Below are 23,551 nucleotides of genomic sequence, written 5' to 3'. Positions count from 1 at the left end.
TACAATCTCAATTAATGTGCGGCCGGAGTAGTGTTGCGAGATGTTTACCCGGGAAAGCGTCATGTGCGCCCACTGTCTTCCCTTTCTTAATTCCATGCTTCCATGGAGATGTGGACCCGTGTTCGACCGAGCATGCCGCTATGTTCGTGCTACCCGAGCCAAAGCCTGGGTGTAGGTGTCGGTTTCCCTTTTTTTTGTTGTTGTCTTCATCCCTACGGAGGTTTTCACAGATGATTACAGATTATGCTCCACAAGAAACGAGAGGTGCATGAATCGAAAACCATAAGTAGCAGTTTGCAGTTGTTTGCTCCGCGAGCAATTTCGATGAGCGTAAGTAGATCGTAAAATGCCATCGAATGCACCCGTGTTGGATTATGCATCGAGCAGAGAGCTGCACGCTTCGAAAACGGGGGTTTTAGTTGAAGATGGAAATTGTTTCTTTTTTTCCTGTTATCAGTAAGCCTTTCTTTTGTACTTCGACTGACGCATGCCATGCAAGGGAAATTTCACTTTGGAAGTTGATTTTCTCTAAATTTCTCCCTTTGCATGCATTGACTTTTTTCCTCTCGAAACGGTTGCAACCTGCGCATAGTTACAATTTGGTGAACAAAAAGAAGAAGACAACATAAATCAGGGCACTCGAATTACGTAGACACGAATATTACGTTGCCTTGCATATCTGTGAAGGTGGCACGTAGACGGCCTTCAGCGGAACTTTCGGTCATTTTTCACCGCCAGGAACATCCGGTTCAGAGAGATGAAAAATGTTTCTTGTGAGCGTGTGTGTGTGAGCGAAAAAAGGGTACTTAAAAGCACGGCAAAAAACAGTTGACACCGGGTTGTGACTCCTTTAGATATTAATTTGCTTACACAAGGAGTTCCGGCCAAACACTACCTTCACAAGTGCTACCAGGATTGTGTGTGTGTGTATATGATAAATCAAGTAGTGGCGAACCGATGGCATGCTTTTAATTTTGTTGTCCATCTCATCACACACTATCTCACAGCCATGACACTCTCGACTCTTCGTCGTCTAGACGCGGCGAGATGGAACGAGTGACGGAAGCTGCGGTGGCGAGCGTCTGAAATCCGGTTTTCTGCCACCGGTCGGGAAACATGTCGTCATCGTAAACCAAACCCGGCGAAGGTGAAAGTGATTGGATCGGTGCGCCTGGCCGTTCGATAAAAGTTACCCAGAAATAAAAGGAACCTCGGTTCAGTTGGGAACTCCAGCGGATGCCAGGGATCTGGACGTTAAAAGTTGCCTTCGACAACTCCCGAACCTTGAGGTCCTGTTTGGTCTGCAGTATAGTAACTGAATTGCCCTGAAACAGAATCCTTTCCATTAACCTGTACTACTGGGCATAAAAAAATGGAACGTAAAACTAGAACGGACTTGTTCGTTATTTCGTTACTTCTCTGGCGTTGGTAGTAGATTTGAACGTTGAAACGAAAGTATTCCAACCAAGAAAAAATGGAAGTGACAAACAAACTAGTGCCAAGTGAAGCGTATTTTGCTCCACTTAACAATGGCACTGTCTACTTACATTGCATACATGCTTATGTTTGCGGATGAATGGAACCGTTGGTTTGAGGGACGGTGCCGTTCGGAGGCTAGCGAACTTTTGCAAGCAAGAGATTACTGCACTCGAACGTTGTGCCGAGGTGTTGTGGGAAATTGGATGACTTTGCGAATGAAAGTAAAAGCGGCAATTTGCATTGTTCACCACTCACCTCACATCGAAGGTAAACAAACTCGATGGAGTTGGGAAAACCTCCCCGGGAATATGAGCTAGCCAGCGTATGTTGTGCCGCCATGGCCCAAGCCGATCCGGGAGGAGTGTCATAATAGAGCGTGGGAAATGAAAAAGAACGGCCGGGTTCGTGACCAACCATAATGGGGCGGCTCCCAGCAATCCCAGGAGTCTCTAATTTTCAAACGAAACGATCTAATCGCGCCCGTTTGTTCCGGCTCAAGCTGATATAAACGGTTCTTCTCTAAAAGTTCCTACGCCTTTCCTTTTCCTGCTTATAGCCTGGTAGGCGTAGTTTGATGTCATTCGTTTTTCTACTACTCCGCACATCAAGCTGATTGATGCGAGTAGCTTTAGAATGATGGAATTGGATGATGGACAAATCACGCTTCACGCAAGAGCCGGGGAACGGTCGGGTTGTGCTTGGTGATGGGAGTCCATTGGATGGTCTGCAACATAAAAGCTTTCATGTACCTCATCACTTTGTTCTTTCGCCATCAGCGAGACGACGAACGACAAGCGCAGAAGCAAATCGAGAAGCGCCCTAGGGAACCCAAACTGCGGTCGTTTATGTAAATCGAGCTGACCATCGCAGCGTGCCATTCCATCTCACTCCCAAGCAGCTTATCAAGTCGTCTGACCGGCTGGAGTTCCGTCAACGTTGATGCCATGCCGGTTACACAAACACCACATGGGAAAACACTTTCGCTTTCCGATGGAAGCGATTTCCAAGCCGTAAATGGTCGATTGTGCTTGAAGGCTAGCTTGTTCTCAAGAAATGGTTGTTTAATGGTGTTTTAATCGTTCCGAAAAGAACCCTTCGCTACTAAACGGCAGTTAACGACATCTACGTTCTATAAGACGTATGAGTGAGACTGTAATCACAATTAGCTTTCAGCTCACCGGCGTGAACATTCCGACGTGCGCACCTTTTTCTGACGCCTGCCGACGGTAGGAAAAATGGAAAAGAAAACTCATTCCATCGACTTCCAGCGTCCAATGAAAAGTATGGATAGAAAGTGAACTTTCCTCAAGCTCAATCGGTAATACATCACCACCTTCTCCGGAGTGAGGTTTTTAGTGCCACCACACGCTTTGGCTACCGTCGGCATATCGAAAGACTTAAATGCCCGTGACTGAAACGAACACCTCCTCGAAAATATATTCGACTGATTTAATTTTAACGAAGAAGGAAAAACTGAAGCAGCAAACCGATCCCCCCCTTCGTAATTCACGGACGCGATTGTAAATGGTGCTGATGAAGATGATGAAATGTATTCAATCGATTAATGCCGGCTGACGGGTGAGCTCTATTACGCTCAAATGAGATGGTTCCAGGGCGGAATGGTTCAAACGATTTTTTTTTATGGAAGCCATACCCATCTCCATTCGATTATGTGAAGAGAAGGAAACTGCTGTGTTTTGTGTGACTACTTTTATTAAATCAACGGTGAAGTAATCAAGACAGTTTTTTTAAATACTAGGATTTTTTTGTTGGTGTGTCATTCAAGCATACATTTTGACATATTAAATTTGGCTTGCTACCGCAATCATGTTGCGAAATGGTATCAAAACGATCAAATTACACATTAAAACTATCTATATTGGGTGACACAGTTGCCCTTGACCAAAATATACCACCGTTATGTGGTTTAAACTGAGTCATATAGATCACTTTTCTGGCTGACATCTGTTAGTCATGCGAATGAGTCATTTTATGAGTGTACCACAATGTGCATATACGTACGAATGGGCGCATATTGATCACATTAATCTGACACCAGCACGACGACCGCCTCGCAGCAGCCAACCCGGACTAGCCTTGGAATGAATCCGGCATAAGAGGGCGTCATTGCACAGAGGAATTTCTATTGCATGCTGTCTGGAGAGCCGCTCCATCGTTGTCTTGGCTGTTGTCGTCGTCGTCGTCGTCGTCGTGGGTCGTTGGAATTTGTGGCTCGTATTTGTAGCGAATGAAAGTGAAACCAGAACTAGCAAATCTGCTTCTGTTGCCGCTTCACTCATCTTTTTCGTTGATTCCAAATCCATTGCGTGGGATTTAGTTTGACGCCCTTGAGTGACAAAGCGTCGCAGCGGGAGTCAGAGACATGTTTTAAAACCAGTTCAAGCAAGCAAACAAATTCAAACACAAATGTACATGCACCAATCTACTGAAATGCAGCTTATTGAAGTATAAAGCGTTGGTTCAGTACTTAATCTTCATTAGGCACCACAAAATCTACAAAACACAATCAAATGAAATATTGGTGCACCGATGCTAACACTTTCGCTTTCATTTCGATACTATTACGACTCTTAAGACGCCAACCAAAAGGAAATAAACACGCTTTACATTAACGTTTAAGGATTTTTCATGAAAAACCAATTGGAAGAGTACGCAAACCTTACGTAGTACAGTTCCTTTCATTCGTGTCCATGGGCGACGAGTCACGAGTGGTTTGAACTTGAACGAAAGCCCAATGGAACAGGAAATGGACTCTTGCGTACAGAAGTACTAGAAACGTGCAGGAATATTTATCTTGCAAAGAGACACAAGTATTCCACTCATTCATTTTTTGAAATCTAAAAAAAAACACCACACACGACCGAATGCTTTGTGGTTAGCACTTGGTCACTGACCATAGCGGTTTCTTGTAAATCGGATGAAGAAAGTCATAATGACATGATTACCCTTCGCTTCTTGCGGTCTCTCGACTGCAGGACGCCTGGGACTGGAATTCCTGGCAAGGAAAAGATGCCCTCGGGATATACCAAACCAAATCGGCAGACATCTGCGAGCCATATGCATTGCGCCGTACGCCGTGTATAACAAAACTTTCTCCCTCGATTATGAAATATTTTATATCTCGCGCAATATTTTCGGGTGGTTTCCATTTCGATCCCAAAATGGCGAGAAAATGGGCAGAAAGAAAGAAAGCATTTCGAAGATCGCCGCAAAACGGGGCGGATCGAGCCGAAATTACTGGGCACACTCTTCCTTCCGCCCGCCATCTCCCTGCCCTTCGCAGTCGGTTTTGGGCAGATTTCGGAAGTGCGAAAATCGTTTATTCTGCAAACGGGAAAAAATGCCACCGGAAATCGCACGCACGGAATGATTGATGGCAAGAGATGGGAAATGTTACGATTACACGCTCCGCATGGCATATTTCACGCCCAACTGTGAACACGAATGTTTGGCTAGTCGTGAGATGTATTACAGTTTGGTGAAAGGGGAATCCGTATGATTACTCTTAATGCCTTGGGTGTTCAAAAAACGCCACTTTTATGTTTTTTTTAATGATTTTTGTTTGTATTATTTTGACCTTTGAACTGACGGATTTAGCAAATTATGAAAAAGCCTTCATTTTAATAAATAAATTATGAATATTGTTCTCTTTGTCAACGTATGTCTGTTTAAGACAGTCATCACTTTGCATTCCTTTGCACATCGGCTGTCTAAAGTGGGTTCCAGTTACTCAACAATCGGCTTGGTCGTCCTTGAAACAGTAAAAGGTGGAGCCACCGGTGCTCGAATACGGTTAAACGGTTTAGTGTTTCCCGTTCCCCAGAAGAATTGATTTGGAATGGATTGCGCAATGACTCGGTTTTGTGCGTATCGTAGTGGCACGGCTTACGAACGGGATGGAGTAGGGAAACGAGTAAAAAAAGGAAATCCGGTTCCGGGGGGAGAAAGTGTCGCACACATTCTCATCGCTGCGTCATGCAGTCGTGCGCCGCGCACGTTGTGATGTAATATGGTGATCATGTGAAATCCCACGCTCGTGATCGAGATTAGCTGATTCGATGGACGTCGAATGTTTGATGGCGATTCGCTCTTCCATCTGCAACTGTTTCACGTCCATCGAGCCATTTCATCTCATTTTGCAACCAATCTTTCTTTTTTAAGGTTCCCTCCATCACGTTTTTGATCCGGAATTCAGTTCATGAAATTTTATCGCGCCTTAAATCTGATCACGAACTATTTGTTCCGACCTTGTACGATCGATGGACATGGAATATCTGTCTGATTATCGTTTATACCACGTTTTTATCTCCTCCCCGCTCTGAAACTTTGAGTCATAATCTTTTCCGACGATTTGAATTGCAATCTGCACGTGTTGGCGATAAACGGTCAAAACGGTGTGCCGACAGCGATACCGATCAACAACATGTCGGGGATGAAGAGGTTAAACGTTCGGACAATTATTCCAACGCCGTACCATACTGAAAAGCTGCATTTAATGCGTCCATAGTGCCTTGACAAAATGGGCTTGCACTGCGACAAAGCATCATAACGTGAGTGAACAGGCTGGCTTCAACATCTGCTAGCCTGGTGGTCGTTTAAAGAAAACAGAAAAAAACGCGTCGTGGCGACAACACTAATGTTTCAATCAGCATAAGCACGGTCGAGTGTCGCAAGCAATGGCAACGAGAGATACCTTACCGCAGATTCTTCTGTGTGTATGTTTTTTTTTAATAATTTCAACCGCGTTGGTTTGAATTGTGTTTTGCGTTGCGCCATGATGCAGTTCGTTAGCTTTTCTTAAAAACGCAATGTCGTTTGTTCCACACCACTTTCAGCTCATCGTTCAGTTTTTTCGCCTATTTTAACTCTCAGTGTGTAATTGATGTGTTTCTTATGCAGTGTCTTTGTCAGCTCTCAAAAGAGCGCCAGCTGATTTTCATTGTTCGCATTTCTCGTGGACAGTTTTTGTGCTGTTGTGTTGGCTGGTGCCCCCGAAGAATCCGAAGGGTAATAAAGGATGCTGCGTATGCGTATGTGCCGGTAATTTCCACTAATAATAGATACGGTTACGCGTCGCACATTTTTGTGTCGAGCAGAAAAGCATGAAAGGTGGAACGGTTCGTTTTTTTGGTGGTGGTATTTTATCTTCAAGGCAGTGGCATCTTTATACAATGAATCATTGCACGCTTACCATGTTTAACCATAAAGTGTCTGCAAATTAGCATTAGTGAACATCGTTCATTACGGAGCAACCTCGCGACGATGATGCTTGACATTTAATGACTTAACAAGTATTGCCCAATAACCAATTCGGGTGAGTTTTTTTTTAATGAATTTTTGTTAATAGTTTCACTGCAAAAATGGAAACACAAAATTCATCAGTTTAATTTCGAACTAGTTTTTTGTTACAAATCAATCTAAACAATCTAATCTAAGTTAGTGTAACTTTTAGTGATTTTATAAGCAAATGCTTGTAAATATTTGTTTTCTTGACTGCAAAAAGAGGGTTTAAAAGACATTCTTTCTTGTCTGATTAATGAACTATTGCAATGCATAAAGCTGCTGACAGCTTTTGCTGAATCAACTAAAACGGAAAACATCTTCTGCTCAGCATTTCCCTTCGTCGCACTTGCGTTTGGAAAGTTAATCATTCATTAAATGCGTCTACCAGCGCTTGACCAAGGCGCCAAACGCATTGCTCTCTCTCCGAATGCCGGGAAAAAGGTTTCGAACAACATCGAACTTGGTAGGATTTTACGCTGCACTGGCTGCTGGAATTTTCCTTCCCCTCTTTGCTCGATGCTTTCTTTCTTCCTCTTGCCCACTTAGTCCACCACTAGTCGGTTGGGTTATGAGTCGCAGGTGTTGGAGAAAATGGAAATGTTTCCACGCAAACGACGCAGTTTTCGCAGTTTTCACCACCTCCCGCCATCTTTGGACGTCGCGCTTCATTATGCTTGTGTCTAATCGAAATGCTTTTCCATTCCGGTGGCTGCTCGCACTGGAAGTGGTGACAATTTCCACCGCTTTCGAACAACATGCTCACGAAAATTGCGCGTTAAGTGTCGTAGAAAAAAAAAACAGGAAAACTACAAAATAAAAAGGAAAACTCGATGCACTTCTCGAACATCACAATCAACGGGTGCAACGGGTCGAAGGAAAGGCAAACAATCGTCACTTTTTTGTTTTTTCGTGGCTCCAAAAAGTGACAGAAAATGCTACGGTCATGTTTTGCGCTTTCGCACGCTTCAACTTTCGCGGAAAAACGTTTTCCTTCCGGTGCCAAAATTCGCGTTGTGACATTGAGAGGAGGTACACTTGTAGTTTTCGGGTTTTATTTCCGCTTTGTTTTGGATTTCCCTGGCGTGACTTCTCACGGAGAAATTCGAATTTCAATTTTGAATGGCTTTTACACTTACCTCTCCCGGTTCGGGGTGATCTTTTCGCCTTTTCTCACGATTGCCGCGATGATCGTCTTTCACACAGAATCAATTATTCACAGCTGTTTGCGGTCAACAAATTTGCAAAATCCAAATTCCACTTTTTACACGTCCAAACTTTTCGGCCGGGAATTTCAACGACACATTCCCTGCGGTAGTTTTTCACCCACTTGCACTTTCGTTTCGGAACCGGTCACGAAAACGCAAACGCACCGCGTGAAGAAAACCGCAAACACGCTGCCACTTTCGCTTTCGTTTGCGACGGCGATGCTGTTCGGGATGCAATATGTTTCTCCTTCGGTTTGGAGCAAACGCAATCGAAAGAACTGTATTTCACCACAGTTTATTTTAAACACTTCGCACCGCCGATGGCAGGAACGTCTTTCGCATCCTGCTCCGACCAGAGGACACCAACAACTGATCTCTAGTCGACGAATGCGGTCTTCACTCGATCTCACTACGCCTTCCTCCTCGGTTTGCGTTCGGAAGGCTCTGTGTGTTACCTCCAGCGTGTCCAAGCACAGACTGACTTCGATCGCAGCCGGCAGATAGAAAGGCATTCGCGCAAAGCGCCCACCGTGCGGGAAGGTTGCGCCTATGGAGGGCGGGGGCGGGAGGGGAGAATGGAGGGATCCCTATAGACTTTGGCTGGTAGCGTAACGGAGTCGCTCGGAGCGTTTGGGTTGCGTGTTTTTGCCTCTTTTGCTTTGCTGCCAGCGGGCGTTTGGTGGATGCTGCGGTTCGTGCTTGGTATGGCTTCGTCTGTTCAATCATGAGCCATGAGCGCCTCCGGTTGGAGATGAATTGGTGATCATTCGTCATGAATTGGAGATCATCACGAGATGTGATAGAAAACTCATCAGTGGACCATTAGGAATTCTAACATTTTCAATAGGAGAAAACGCTTATTTCTTCGTAAGAATTGTGCTCACAAATAGTTGGTGTTTAAAACATTGGAACGAAAGATTGATGCATCAGACCGGGGGCGAAACGGAGAAAAATGCGGTCATGTGTGCAGTCGGTTTGCAATCCTGCGTACGATTTAAATCGCAAAATGACCTAAACTGGAATCGGACGGTTGTGACATAACAAACACATACGCCGGCGTCTGCACTCCGTTAGGAAAGCATTTAAGCGTTATACTAAAAGGAAACTGGACTGCTGAAAAGGGAGGAATGTAGTGCGCGGGGAAGAGGGAGGGGGGGATGAAGCGGGATGCATCACCAAGGCCGTCGACATTTTTCCGCTCGATTTACGGAGCGCCGGCAGGGTATGAACACTGCGTCTTCGGGTGAGGCCAAAACAAGAGGTTGTTGAGCTTCGGTTTTTAATTTGATGGATCATTAGCGATCCTTTGCTTGCCCCATTTGCTGCGTTTTAAAACGGGACGCAGTTAAAGTTGAGCAGTTAAATGTAGCCATCGATCGATTTCTAGGGACAAAGGATTCGGAATCTTCTTATACTTTAAACTTGCACTGCTTTAATTAAAGAGATGTGGCCTGAATACTAAAGTAAATCAGATCAGTCGGTATTATTATCGAGCGGACAGATTTCAACATCGGTAACAAATTTCGTTGCTCTTTCATACAACGTCTTTGAGCATTTGAAATTTCGAAATGGAAAAGTCGTTGTGACGAACGTAGCTGCGGGCGTCACATTAAGTAGCTCATTTTCTCTGCTCCAACACATTGCAATCATCAAACATTATTTTTATCAACAAACTCACCCCTCCGTCGCTTCGTTGATAAGCCAGCGACCGACGGAGGCGATTTTCGCAACGAGATCAATCGCATCAATTTGCAACCGCAAGCGTTCGCCGATAATGATGGCTCGATAACGATCGATGAAAACGAAGCGATTGATCGCGTTTGATGGATGAATGAGTGTCGTGTGTATTGCACCACCGTGCCGCCCAAAAGCTGGCTTCGGCATCACCGCACGTTCGAGAAGATGGAATCCACCAGCAAGCAGACATGCAAATATTCATCCATTCATGATGCGCCGCCCGGTATCGCGCAATCTGCGTTTCGTTTGGATTGGTTGGTTTTTTTTTTGTTTGTTTGCGGTAGCAACCTGCTGCACTTGTTTTCCACAAAGCCGCATAATTCGATTGCATCTGCCAGCAGAAGCTGGTAATTTGGGGGCATCATTGTTGGGGTGGTTTTTTCTTTCGGCGCATCTTCTGCTTCGGAGAGCGCCGTCTGCAACGAAATGTAGGTCCCGACCCTTCGGGACAATCCAACCTGTGGTCTGCGATGGTTGGAGGCGTGAAAAATATTCCATTCCGTATGCAACCCCACGTCTCGCGTCATCATTCGCGTGTGTTCTATGGCAGCACGAAAGATTGTGGCCCGGAAAGTCGGAACATCTTCATGGCAAAGGTGTGAAATGATCGAGCTAGTTCATGTGAAACGGTTTAAAGCTTCAGCAACTAACTAAGGGTTATTTGATTATAACAAAATAACATAGAATACGGTAACAAAATTACGAACAATGTAAAAAGGTGTACATAAGGTTTACATAAGTAAACATGCAAACTCGTTAGAAAGTCGAAATTGATTACAAGTTGATGTTAGTTTGTAAAATAGGAAGAGGAAGGTTGATGCTGTTATAAAATTAGAATATCAAGTAAAGAAGTTCACCTATAAGCCCCTTTGTCGTTGAGGTTGATCGATGTCTCATGTAATTGCCTCATGGAAAAGCTTGGTGTGTCGTAAAAGGGAAATTTATTGCCGAGCAGTATGAATTTTTATTCAACATCCACTGCATGTTACATCGATAGATGGAGCGCAAATCATTATGAAAGGAAAACACATGTCAAACATACCGCACTGACTAGACGGGAAAAAATGTTCGCACCCTGCCAGTTGGGCAATCTTCGTATGAAAGTAAAACTAGACTCAAAGGCACCCCGTATTGATGTGCGACTGCCGGAAATACACAAACCTATCGATCGGCTCGACGGAAACGGAACGACGACGCGGCTTTTCGATGTTATTGCCAACTTTACAGCATGTTACTGCCTCAAGCTCTGACCCTCGATTGCATGGTCTATTGCTTGTTTCGTCACATTTATTTACTAGGAAGTTGTATAAACCCGGTCAAAAGTATTCAAAATCCGAAATGGTTTCCTATATTAAAGCGGCACTTGCATTATTGAATGTTTTCCAACATGCACTAATTTTAAAAGTAAATCGGAGCAGTAAACGAGAGATTGTTAACCTGTATCTTTTTTAAAGTAGGTACCAGTTTACTTTCCAATTCAATGAAGGTCACTGTCAGGAAAAAAAAACTGCAATACAAAAACATTAAAACAAGCCACACCAAAAGGTTCCCACTCTAAAATGGCACAAGACCACAAGTTGTATTTGGCATGTCATAGTAATTAAAGCAACAGCAAGTGGTAAACTTTTACCCAGATTGACGTTAGGGTTTTCGAAAAAAAAGGTTATGGTACCAACATGGTGGTGGTAGTATGAAAAAGGTATCTTAAAAGGCAAAACAGGGAGATAATGATGATTCAAAGCGTAACACTGTACAACATGAACAATTTGTGAAACATGTGTTAACTTGACATTGCAGTAATTTAACAAATCGCTATGTTTCATGTGCAGATAAAATCGATGTGATAGTATTTTTTATTAATAAGTTATCGTTTCTTTTTCAATAAGAAAGGTCTCGGATCGGACAGCACAGTATCCAATGAAGACACTCCAAACAATGCTTCTAAAATACACAAACAACACGAGTAGAAAACTAAAATAGTTTAACCCGCGGGGATACCACTTCTCGGCCATTTCAACCTCTTGAAACAGTTTGGCGAAACCGTGCTCGGAAGTCAAGCATTCCCTTTCGCAGGCATTTAAGTCGACCTCTGCTACGACGCATAGTGGACAAACGTTTTCTTCTTGGCTAAAGTAAAAGAGACTCGCCCAGCTGTCATCCCACACCTGGGAAAATTGGAAAGCCTCCACCTCGCCATGCTGCACCACCATGCACCAAGCATATCCGTACCGAGTCGTCGTTCAGGAAATTGGTTTGCTCATAATCTTGGCCATCGACCGGCATCCATCCACGGCAAGATGCGGAACGAGCTGTAACGAAACCTGCGCCCGCAAATTAACCTGCGCTTGGCCCAGCGGCACGAACAGTTGGAAGTTACTGAATGGCTTAAGAGAAAAATTGCATATGATTTATGTTGCTTGAAGCTGGAGGCGCCTTCGTCGGTGGAGGTGGTTCGCCTCGAGGTGTTCCCTCCGAAAAACTCTCCGGACCCGGAATGTACGGTCGCGCAATGTGGCCAGCGACCGAAAGGCCGCTGCCGTGACTTTCGGTGGCCATATTTGCGTGCGTGCTCTCGCGTTAGGACGCAGTGAAGCGAGCGAGCGAGCGAACGATCTGCGATCTGTTGCGCGAGATCCGTACCATCCATTATCTGGCCGAAAGGGCCGAAAGGGATCATGGTTGCTCGTGAGTCCACCGGATCGCGGATCTCGTCGCAAACGAAAAGGTAAAAGCAAACCGCGCATGCACATGCATGTGGCGGTGGCTTCTGCTGCAGTTTCTGCACCACACCACAACGCCCAGCCTTGCTCGCTTTATGCAGCTTATGTGGTCGCAGATATTGCGCAGCAGCCGCTTCTCGTGGTTATGGTCGCATTTTCTCCCTCGAGTTTCATCGGTTTTCCCTCCCATGGTTGGCGTCAATTCTTGCTAGCAGGTTGCTGCTTCACGTCTCTCGCCTAGCCACGGCTGTTTGTGCAAGCTTTCGTCGGTTTGTCTCTTTCCATTTCTCCCCGACGTGGAAGAAAGTGGGCGATTGAAAAACATTGCGCCCGCCCGAGATGAATGGTTTTGGTCGTCCGTCCAATTCACTTTGCCGTGATAAAACACACTAATGACCGAGTGCAAGCTGCAACTGCCACCTTTTTTTTGCCGGTCGGTGCAGCAAGGAGGAGTGGCGTGGAGACAGGGACCCGGGCGGTGCTCTTGGTTATTGTCTTGGCTAAAAGGCCCGACGGTTATGCGCTCGGCACGCGCGCGCGCGCGTTTATGAGAGTTCGCTTCACTTCCGAAAAACCTGTTCTCGAAGGCGAAGGCGCGCGCCACCAACGGAGAAAGTTGCTTCCCAGTGCAGACATTTTTGTCTTTGCCATCGGATCTTTTCCACCCGCACCCTCGTCGGCGTCGGGGGTCCGTCCTCCAACCCGCCCTCCCGGTGGAGCCCACGTCAGTGGACAGCATACTTTTACCGGTCCGAAAAGGGGGTCCGCTTGAGGCTGGGCCTTTTTCCCCTTTGCGTGCCCGTGTGTAGGGTATTGGGACACCACTCCCTTTTCGGGTGTAACGATTGGAGTTACGAAACGATCACCACCACCAACTGATCTCGCTCGGTGGAGGGGATTGTGTGCTGCAAAACCTGTACTTCAGCAGGATTGCGCTGATTTTTGCCAGGTTGCAGTGGGTGAAGAGGGTCACTGGCTAAGCTGCATTACGTTTGCAGTGTCGCGAAGGACATTCTGCAGCAGCATCTTCGTCATTCGGACCTGTTTTGGGCACGCGAAGTGTGATCACCACAGCATCTGAATCTGAAACACTAAGCACTCCATTTTACCGATCATCGTTCGGTTTGTTTCTTTGTTCAACACGTCCTACGCGTTAAAACGCATCATTAACGTTTTTTCCAAACTCTACTTTCTTGGAAGGGAACGCATTGTGGCGCTCGCATTCCAGGAAGTGTGCGGCCGCACGCGGTACGCACTGGATTGCGCAACGATCGCGCCGCGTACGTATGATCCTGCCCCGTCGTCGTATCCCGAGGACAACAAACATGTATTCGCTAAACTCTTATCGCATCATGTGGAATGCGTCAATGGGAGGGCACCCGGGACCCGGTTTCTTCTATCGACAGCTGCCCGCCCGGTGGGTCGTAATGGGGCGCTGGGCTTCTATTAGCGGCGGAGGTGTGCAGTCCCGGCATGCGTCAAACCGGATTGTCTCAAGCTTTGCCCGTTGATACTGTCACCGCATGCGGATATTACGCCCGGCTGATGTAATGCTTTCATTTTCCGCTCGAGTATGTCTAATGACGCCCGGCGGAGAAACAGCTGGATGGAACCATGTTTGTAAACTAGCAATTATCACCATGCAGTAGTTGTTCTATGCTTATATTTTAGAACGGATCAGTTGACCTTCACAACAGAGATTGGCTGAAGGTTTTCGAAAGTGGCGTATTATAAAGAATCTTTGTTATTTTAAATTCTCCTAAATGCCTTCATCGCTTATGTTACGTTCCAAAACATTTGTTTTACACAGCCGTTTATTTGTGAATCAATCTATGTTTTCGATTTGATTGATCGAATCAGACTTTCAAAGCAAACTGAGTTGTCATCAGCTCGGTACTATGTACGTTTGTGGCGATGACAATCGTAGGAAATATCGTTATGAAATGCGGTAAAGGTAAAAGAAAGTGAACACTGTCACTTCGCTCCCGAGGAATCAACGGCGATCAACGATCGATTGATAATGATGATGGAAAGCGAATGTGGAAAGCTGGGGAGTTTTGATTTTGATTACTCAATTAACGATTCATTTTATCAAGAGGCAATAAAAATAGCACCAGCGTAAAGTCAATTCACATTGATTGCATTGCAATAAATTAGTCTAGTGGTTGTTTGAATATGCGATAGTTTTGATGAGATGTTTGTCTTGCATCTCGGTGTCATGAATTTCGTTTGAATAGAAACTCAATGATGAAGGATGGCCGAAAAGGAAATATGTTCGAGGGGGTCATAATTCATTTTCGATCAAGCCATACGCTGATGGTAATGACCCCCATTTAGCAACCCATCAAAAGCATTTCTCACAGCGGAGAGGTTAAGGGTCAAGTTCGGACGGTTTCGCTGCGTTTTGGTTGCTTCCAGCCAAAGCGAACGCTCGCAAACGGTAATTTGTTTGCCCTCCCAAATGGGCTGCTATGCAATGAGGGATAAAATGCTCACTGCCGGATAAATAGGGGCAGGCCGGGGATGGCTAAACTACAATAAAAAAGAAGCGAGTGCGATCGCAAACCAACCGTCTCGGTCAGTGGCGAGGTTCGTCGCTTGAAAAGTGGCGGTATGCGCTTGGCATTGATGTCTTTCGTTCGGATGTTCACGTCGTTTGTGTTCGACTCTTGGCTTGATTTAGTGTTTGATGTAGCGAACGGAAAGGGAGAGTACTTTTTGATGCTACTCCGCCTTCCTCCTTTTCCTACCTTGTCCTCCTCCCCCTTCTCCCCCCCTTCAACCATCTTGCCACCCTGTGATTGTCACGAATCATTTAATTCTCTTACCGGCGCTCAAGGTTCTTGTTGCCGGTGGAGGAAAAACGATTCGATCGAGCGTTGTTGTGTCGCAGCGTGGCGGTCATCTGTTGTGTTGCTCGACAACCTGTACAGAAGGGGGAAAATAATAGAAACAGTATCGCTGGCCATTCGACGCGATTGCCCTTCAATGATCGATCGAGAATTGATGCCGTTTTTCCGTTTCTGGCATTACCATCGCAAGCATAGAAAGAAAAGTGTATACCTTCCCATGGAGCAGATGAGCTTCATTTATTTCTTAGGCGTTTCAAAACAAAATAAGTTTAATTTGAAATCATTAAAACCTGCAGAGGAAGCATGATTTGCTTTGAGTTTGCGATCAAAACGACTACTTCTTGTGTTACATTCGTTTTGAAAACGATTTGTTCCATTTGAGGAGATCATTGAAAGGGTAATAAAAGTGAGGCAATGGTATCAGTTGACCCTCCTGGAGTGGTGTTTGTGACACGGTCGATTGGTAAACGCGTAGTTCAGTTCGTCGTTTGGTTTCCCTTTCATCGCGTCCACATTCCCTTTCGCGTCGATAGAAGTGAAAGAAAGTAAAAGTATTTATAATCAAATCTCTCGACAGCGCGAGAGCACCAGCAGCTGCTACTCCTGTCCTGCTGTATTTTTGGGATGAATTTCTCCCCCGGCGGTGGTGTTATAACGCGCCGCAACGCGCAGAACCGGTCATTTCCCGATATCGTGTTGCTGTGCAAGGTTGAAATCGAGTCCATTACTTCCCTTCGTCCGTCGTGCCGATCGCTCAGATTGTTATGATAGTTTTGTCATAAAAGCTCCCGTTACTCTCCGCGCGTAGCGCGTTGCGTTTCCGGACTGAGGCGTTCGATTGAAAGCGAGCCACGGTTACATCATACGATCGTTTTTCCGCAATATAGTGCGCCTCTAATTCGTCTGCCGGTTCCGACGTACAAACGTATGCGATAAATAGGAGACCGATCAGGAAGAGAATCGTAATGTATTGTTTGTTTTGCTAAATTAATTTGTTTTAGCTTGCCACCATTTACGCGTGAAATTGATGCGCTCATACCGAAAGGAAATCAAAAAATGGAAAAGAAGGGAAATTTAGTTCGTTTGGTTACTCTTTTACTTTATAACTTTCAGGTAAACTATTCCAAGAAACTATCTTCCTGCATGTCACATCATGCTTCGTAATGCAATGACGCGTTTTACAAAGAGATTCCCACACAAAAAGATCAACCTAAGATTGCTACTCGTTGACCAACAGCGGGTTTCGCTTTCTTTAGCGATCCTACAATGCACAGCATGCGGCAAAATCGTTTTATCTCTTCGGCTACCACCCATTCGACGAAATGATTCCCTGTTGATGGAAGGGGCGCGACCGCTACACCGCTTCCACCCGGCAATCACTGATTGTCCGCGATTGTTGATGAAGACGTCAGCACTAATAGAATACAGCAGTCAATTGTCACCTCCAATTTCACACCGAAACCGAGCAACAAAACATCACCCGGGTGATGAGACGGACGAACGACTCGTGTAATGATATTCCAATTTAGTAATAATGTTATGTGCAAGTGCCATGATTGGTGGTCATAAAAACAAAGCCTTATCTGGGGAGTGTTTTTGAACAAAAGCACAGATACAGGCACCAGACTGGATGCCGAGTTGAAGATGAGGTTTTGGGGGAGGGGCTTATCTTGGGATGTTTTTCAAGATTAACCATTCATTGCTGATCTGGAAGCTTTTCACAGCGGATCCCAGTGTGTTTCAGCACAAGTCAATGAACAGCTGGCACGTTTCCAAATACCTCACAGGCCGAGGGGCATGAAAATATGTCAGTTCTCCTTTTCTCGGGCAAGCTCAGGCACACGCGAAGGGGCGGTAATGTGCAAATCGGGTGGCAAATACCAGAGCAATTCGTTGGGAAAACATTGCATTGTAACAAGCTGGGAAACTGTTTTTGTTGGAATAGTTTGAAGATTCAATATCCAATACCAAACCGTGGTTCGGTTTCAATCAAATGTGGTTTGACTTATGCTTTTATCATACAAAGGCAAATCGCTGACACAGAAGGGTTATGAAGTCAAGTTTTACCGAGGTTCAAGAGTAAAATGTCAAAAAAAAGTTTAAAACTACATCGTCTAATTGATTTTTCGTGTAACGTTTCTTCGTAGTTAGTACACTGTGATTATTTTTGTCATTGCGTGAGTGTGAAGAGATCATACGTGCGATAGTTTATCGTGCATTCAAATGGAACATATTAAATCAAATACTATTAGTGAGAGTGCACTTCTTTCGGTCTCACGGAAAAAGCACTCATAAAAACAGATACACTCAATACGAATGGGAAGCTGAGGAGCAATCCCACCGTCCCTGTCATCCACTCGAAAAGCCCAAATAATAATGTAATAGGGCAACGATGGCGCAATGTTTGAGGTCCCCCAGCGTGCGGCACAAAAACATCAAAGCCGCGAGGTAAACTTTACTCAAAGTTTTGTTCCGAAACACTTTCTCTCCTTTCTTCGGTGCCTCGGAGTTTTGATTCATCGATATCGTTTAACAATTTTGCACATTGATTTTGGTCGTTGTTGTTTGAATCAAAGTTGACATCGACTTGTAGAGGTTTGGAGCTATTGACAAAGGCTTGTAGTCTGCATCGACTGTATCTTTATCTCTCCTTCGATATTCGATGTTTTCGACAGTTTCTTCTCACTTCGTTCGCGATGATTGACACTTTCCCAATGACCCCGGGAGGGAAACTAAGGTGGAAGCTATGGCAATGTCAAGAGGTGAGAGCAGAAACGAAAGCAATGAAAGTATTTCTCTTCTTTCTCATCGCCGGAATTTCGTTGGATGAATTGTTAACTCTTAATGGCCCTGTGACATCGTACCGTTGGAAAGGTTTGCACAATACAACATTGAATTGAAGCTACTTGGATTTAATCACATAGACCAAGGGTCAGGTTTAATAATTTTCTAAAACTATACTATGGTCCAGAAGTTGTTTTATCTCCTTCGATTGAACATTTGTTTTTCATTATCCTATGCCAACATTTGAACTGTTTATGTTTGCATTGGAGATTTTTTCTTTCCTTCCACGCACAAACCGGAAGTATGTACGCCGTTTCGCACCTCGGATGACATGCACGGCAGCTTTGATTGGGACAGTGTTGCGTAAGACGTGAACACCGACACAATCAGATTACCATTTGTCATTGGAAAAGTGGCAGAAGTGACGAGGGTAAAGGGCCGTGCCTCCCGAAGTGAATGATGAAGAAAGTTTTTTGGTGGAACCAAGAGACGATCCTCCTCGTGATGAATGGCACTGAAAAACAGTTCGTGTGATGCAATGAAGGGGATGAAAGTAATTTCCCCCTTGTTGTCAAGCAACGCGAACTGATATGGGTGTCATTTTTCATCATTTCTCCAAACAAACCAACACACGCCACACTGCAGGGTCAGAAAAGAGTGTAGAAACAAAATCAAATTCCAAATCGTACGGCGCAGGTTTACTTTCCTACTGCAGGGAACCGTCACATCGCTATTCCTTCAGTTAAAGAGGTCACAAATCCGGATTCCCATTATTGGATACCGGTCTGGCGAGATCCACGCTTTGCGTCTTGGATGTTAAGTCAGCAAACTCCAGCTGTGTACCATGCACTGGAGGCTTTACGCGCATCATTACATCACGAGTGCTTGAAGGAGAAGGATAACATAGAAAGGAGTGTTCCATTGCAAGGTTCAGTTACGTATGACTAAAGGTGAAAACAAAAACTGGCATTTAAAGTTAAAACATTTTCGGGAAATTTATTTAATACATAATAATTTATTCAATCAATCTTATTCATCAATTGAATATGGCTGGAAGCCAAAACAAACAGTGATTTTCGTCACACTCTTACTTTCGTGTATGACCTCATTCATCGTTTGTGTAATATTGCAATAGCAGTGCTCAGGCGTCGTAAGTTGTGTTTGTACTGAAAAGGGAAATTTTCTCCATCACAACCCCTTATGGGATAGGATTCGAGTAATCGTTGCTGAACTCGAAGTGGGCATCATTTATTTTTGGGCAATTTTTTAATTTGACCTAAAACAGTACCACACATCATACTGTCGGTAACCCTCAGGTCGAAGCGAAATGTTAACGAGAAGATGATTTCAGTTATCGCCCGAATAATTACAATTTTCGTCGGTGCGTAGAGAAAGGGAGTTCGAGTGGCGTACGTTCGAGGAGAAAAAGAAGCAAATAATCTTGTCTACAATTTGCTTCGCTCTGTGGTGGAAAAATTGGAGCGAATTGAGAAATTGGGAGCAATTCAATTTCAACCATCATTTCGGTCGTGAATAATTTCGATGCCTTGCAATACATAACACTATCAAAGGAATGTGCGGTTGCTTTTTCGATAATGATAACGTTGAAGTATTTAAACTAATGTTAGCGATTGAGAAATAATCAAATGTATGGTTTTGTCATGAATCATGTACGATTTAAAAAAAAAAGTAGTGTTCTCCTTTCGATGGATATGGCAGTCATTTTAAGTAACGTTTGTGTATTTACCTTTTTTATTGTTCATTCACCCAACCATATCTGGTTTGTGTGCCACGACAACCAAATGGAAGTTTAATCGAATTGCATGCGGTCATCATATTTACGATTGCTAGCGGAACCGCCGAGCATATCGAAATGGGAATCCAATTTTTCATTAGATCATTGATGTGCCAGTGCGCCGGGGTTCATCGTCCCTCATGTTGTTTGATGCTACTTCACTAGCATCATGCATGGTCTATAGATTTACCTCCTTGTCAATCAAAGTTCGTGGTGGTTGTTGTATGGAATTGATTTTATCTCGCTTTTCACACGCAATCCATCCCGGGGAGATGACTTGTTATTGATTTCCGGTGCAATGGTAATTAAAAATCTGTCGAAACAAATTTGACGAGGTTTGTTTGGTGGATGGGATGGTTGGACGAAACATATATTCATGCTAATAATATGGAGGAGTGGACTAGCATGGAGTGAGTTTTTGACTGTTCATCATTCAGATGGGATCTAAAGATGATGAGATTTGGCGTTTCGTTAGGAATATCAGAGAAAGCGTAATTAGCAATGATTTCGACTCTTCCACCGTTAAAAGATGTATTGTTTTTGGCAGCTGAAAAAAATTAGATACAAATCAATCAAACACATTTCAGTTTAGGCTCGATGCGGTGCACCATCTGTGTGATACTTTTCTATTTCCAAAGAAATCATCGTTCCCAACGACTGTCGTATCAATCAAAGCCACGTTATGACATAAGATAGCACATGGCGTTGACACGGAAAGGGGCGTTCCGCCACTGGATTCCATCGCCATTTCCGCCTCAGCGACAATTGTGCCAGCGCCAGAGTCGATACCGAAGGAATGCCAAGGCGCCTCCCAATTAAAGGAATATGATCTTCTGCATCTTTAGGCTATTGTTGGCTACCATATAAGCAGTTGATGCCTCCAAAACAGGAAGGAAATAAATTGATAACTTGCAAACAAAACCAAATTGGCAATGGGGGCCGACTGTCTATGATATCCATGCAGCCAAGCTCATACCTTTTTTGTAAGTTTCATTCCAAACGATAGAGGTGCTAATTATAATTTCTTTTATTGCGCCATCACAGAGGAGGAAAACGTTGTAAATGCCACGCCGTAAATTTAATTTAAATTTAACGCATTCATCATAATCAAGAGAAACAGTCTGAGGTTTCAATCAAGCGTTGAAAGGATTTCCAATGGCAAAGGGAAAATGAAAAAGGTGTATTTTAATTTTAAATGATCGTAATACTATGCAGTAAACTAAGTTTCTTTCGTTTCATGTTCATCGGATATATGGTATAATACATTAGTTTTTACTTCGTTTTGTAATTATGTTCTATTTGTTATCTTATTATTTCGAAAAGTGTTTAAAAACGGGGAAAAAAACGCTGCTTACTGTTATTGTTTTGTGTGTATAATTGTGTGTATATCGAACCAACGCATCGTGTCTCCGCATCGAAAACCGAACGCCAAACATTAATCATCAAACCAAGAAATCACTTCAACTTGTGTATGCCAGTGTTCTTCAGTGGGATTGAGCTCTTCGTTCATATCGTATTTTCGTTATATTGTTTCTGTTTTGCTAAATCGTTGCTGTGGTAGTATGTCTCTGATTGTGTTAGTCAACACATCTGCACATTTCATAATTCCCTTATCGTCAGCTTATCCTCGGTTTTGGATAGTTTTTTATACAATCTTGATGGCGGTTTAGTTGTGAGGTGTTCTGATTTTTGCACAATGCTGTAGCTTAAGATGAGCGAAAGTGACAAGTGAAATTTATTTGGTTAGGAATGAAATCTCTTGAGATGATAGATGAGATTCTGGTGTACTCGAAAATAGTGTTAATAGATATTACGTGTTCTACCTTGGTTCATGTATATGGACTCTTTCTTTTCTTTTCATCATTTATCAATTTCTTTTACACTTGTGGTTTGTGGTCGGTGTTGATTGCGCAATAGTAGTGTTTGTTTTACTTTTCACCTTGTTTACACGATGTTGTAGGATGCTTGCTTCTATCTGCCACGATGGAAGTTTTGTTTTGTTTTGTGTGTCCGTTTCCTTCCAGGCTTTTATGTTGCGTATTATCTTATTCATCTTGGAACCAATAAAACTAATGCTCCGGGGTTATCTCGCTAGATTTTGTTTAGTTGTTTTAACATTTACTTTGAATGTTGATTGATGCATTTGGTCTTACAGAAGTAATACAAAACAAAAATTACGCATCAACCTCAAAATGAATCTGTTATATAGATAAACTGTTGTCAAGATTATCTACAGAGAAAGCTACACTGATGTAATAAAAATAAATTTTCTCTCGGTATCACAATCATTTTACGACTGAAAGGAATGGTGGCATTTTTTATTTCCTTGGTGGTCGGATTCTTAGGTTTCCAAGGTTTGCAGTTATGTGCTACACGACTACGATGATTCATTCAAAGTAGAGAAGACTTTGTCGTGATGCGGAGTGGAGTAGTTTTTCATCCACCCGTCGGTTGGTTGAACTGTGAATAGATCGTAATTAACTTATTTTGACTAGCCGTGTAACGAATTCTTTTATTTAGCCTATCTACGCTCCTTGAACTAGGTTGTATGTACGTTTCCTATCTTAAATATGCAGTAAGAGTAGTTTTATGTATAGTAGGTAAGCTTGAGATCACATCAGGGAAGAAGAATTTCAAGATTGCGGGGCTGCAATAACTGAAATATAGTTTATATTTTAGATGTTCCACAACACGCTCAACTTTAAAGTAAACTAATATCAGCAAGTGATCCTAAACTAACGGGCAACGGTAAATAGAGTAGTATCTGTTGAATTTGAAAAGTTGTGTTGTCGAATCGAACAGTTTAAGCGGTAAAATATATTTCCTTTTCCCCCCCCCCCCCACTACCTCTCTTTCCAGATATTTCTCTCACTGTTTATCTTTAAGATCTTCGCTATACACTAGCATTTGATTGTAAATGGTGTTTTAGTACTTGTGTTTTCTTTAAATTTGGCCTAAATAATTTGACTCTAGCTAATTAACAGTAATGTGCTCTGCTTTCGTTCATTTCTTAGGATAATTCCATGCACGATGGATGTTGTCATCCAGCTTGGGCATGATCTTGTTCTGGTAGAAGAAATCACAAAAAGCAATATATTCATGCATCCTAATGCAGTGAGATTTGTGCTTACACGAATTGTAGAAAATGATTTTCTAAGCTTCTGTTAATAAAACTCCTCCATTCGTGCTTATTCGGGTGTGTATCGAGTTCAATCTTAGTTATTCTCTTGTTTTCCGTTTTGGTTTCGTGTTTTTTCATACTTTCAAACGATGCAACATAATCTAGGGCATAATTCGTATTTTAAGGCAATAATCATTTTTGACGACAATCACAATTACACAAACTTAACTCACGTGCGCTTAAGGTGGTGCGAAACGTAAGCATAACCTGTGCAGAAGGTACTCATTGAATTGATGCGAATACGGCTAAAACTTTACCAAATGCAATGTAGCTGCTCAATAGTGCTATCAATTTAATACAACGAACTACAAGTTGTTACGAAACGTTGTGTCTTTTGAGTGCACACAGTTATACGACGAGCATGATGCAAAACTTCGTGCTTCAAATATGAAAATTCTGTTTTTAATGTTAATCTATGCTAGTGTGCTTCGTTTGAGAGACTAATTCATACAAAGAGCAATATAATAAAAGAGCAAGCATAACTGGTTTGCCCA

This window comes from Anopheles coustani, chromosome 2, assembly GCF_943734705.1.
Source record: "Anopheles coustani chromosome 2, idAnoCousDA_361_x.2, whole genome shotgun sequence".
NCBI lineage: Eukaryota > Metazoa > Arthropoda > Insecta > Diptera > Culicidae > Anopheles > Anopheles coustani.
This window is presented reverse-complemented; position numbering follows the sequence as displayed.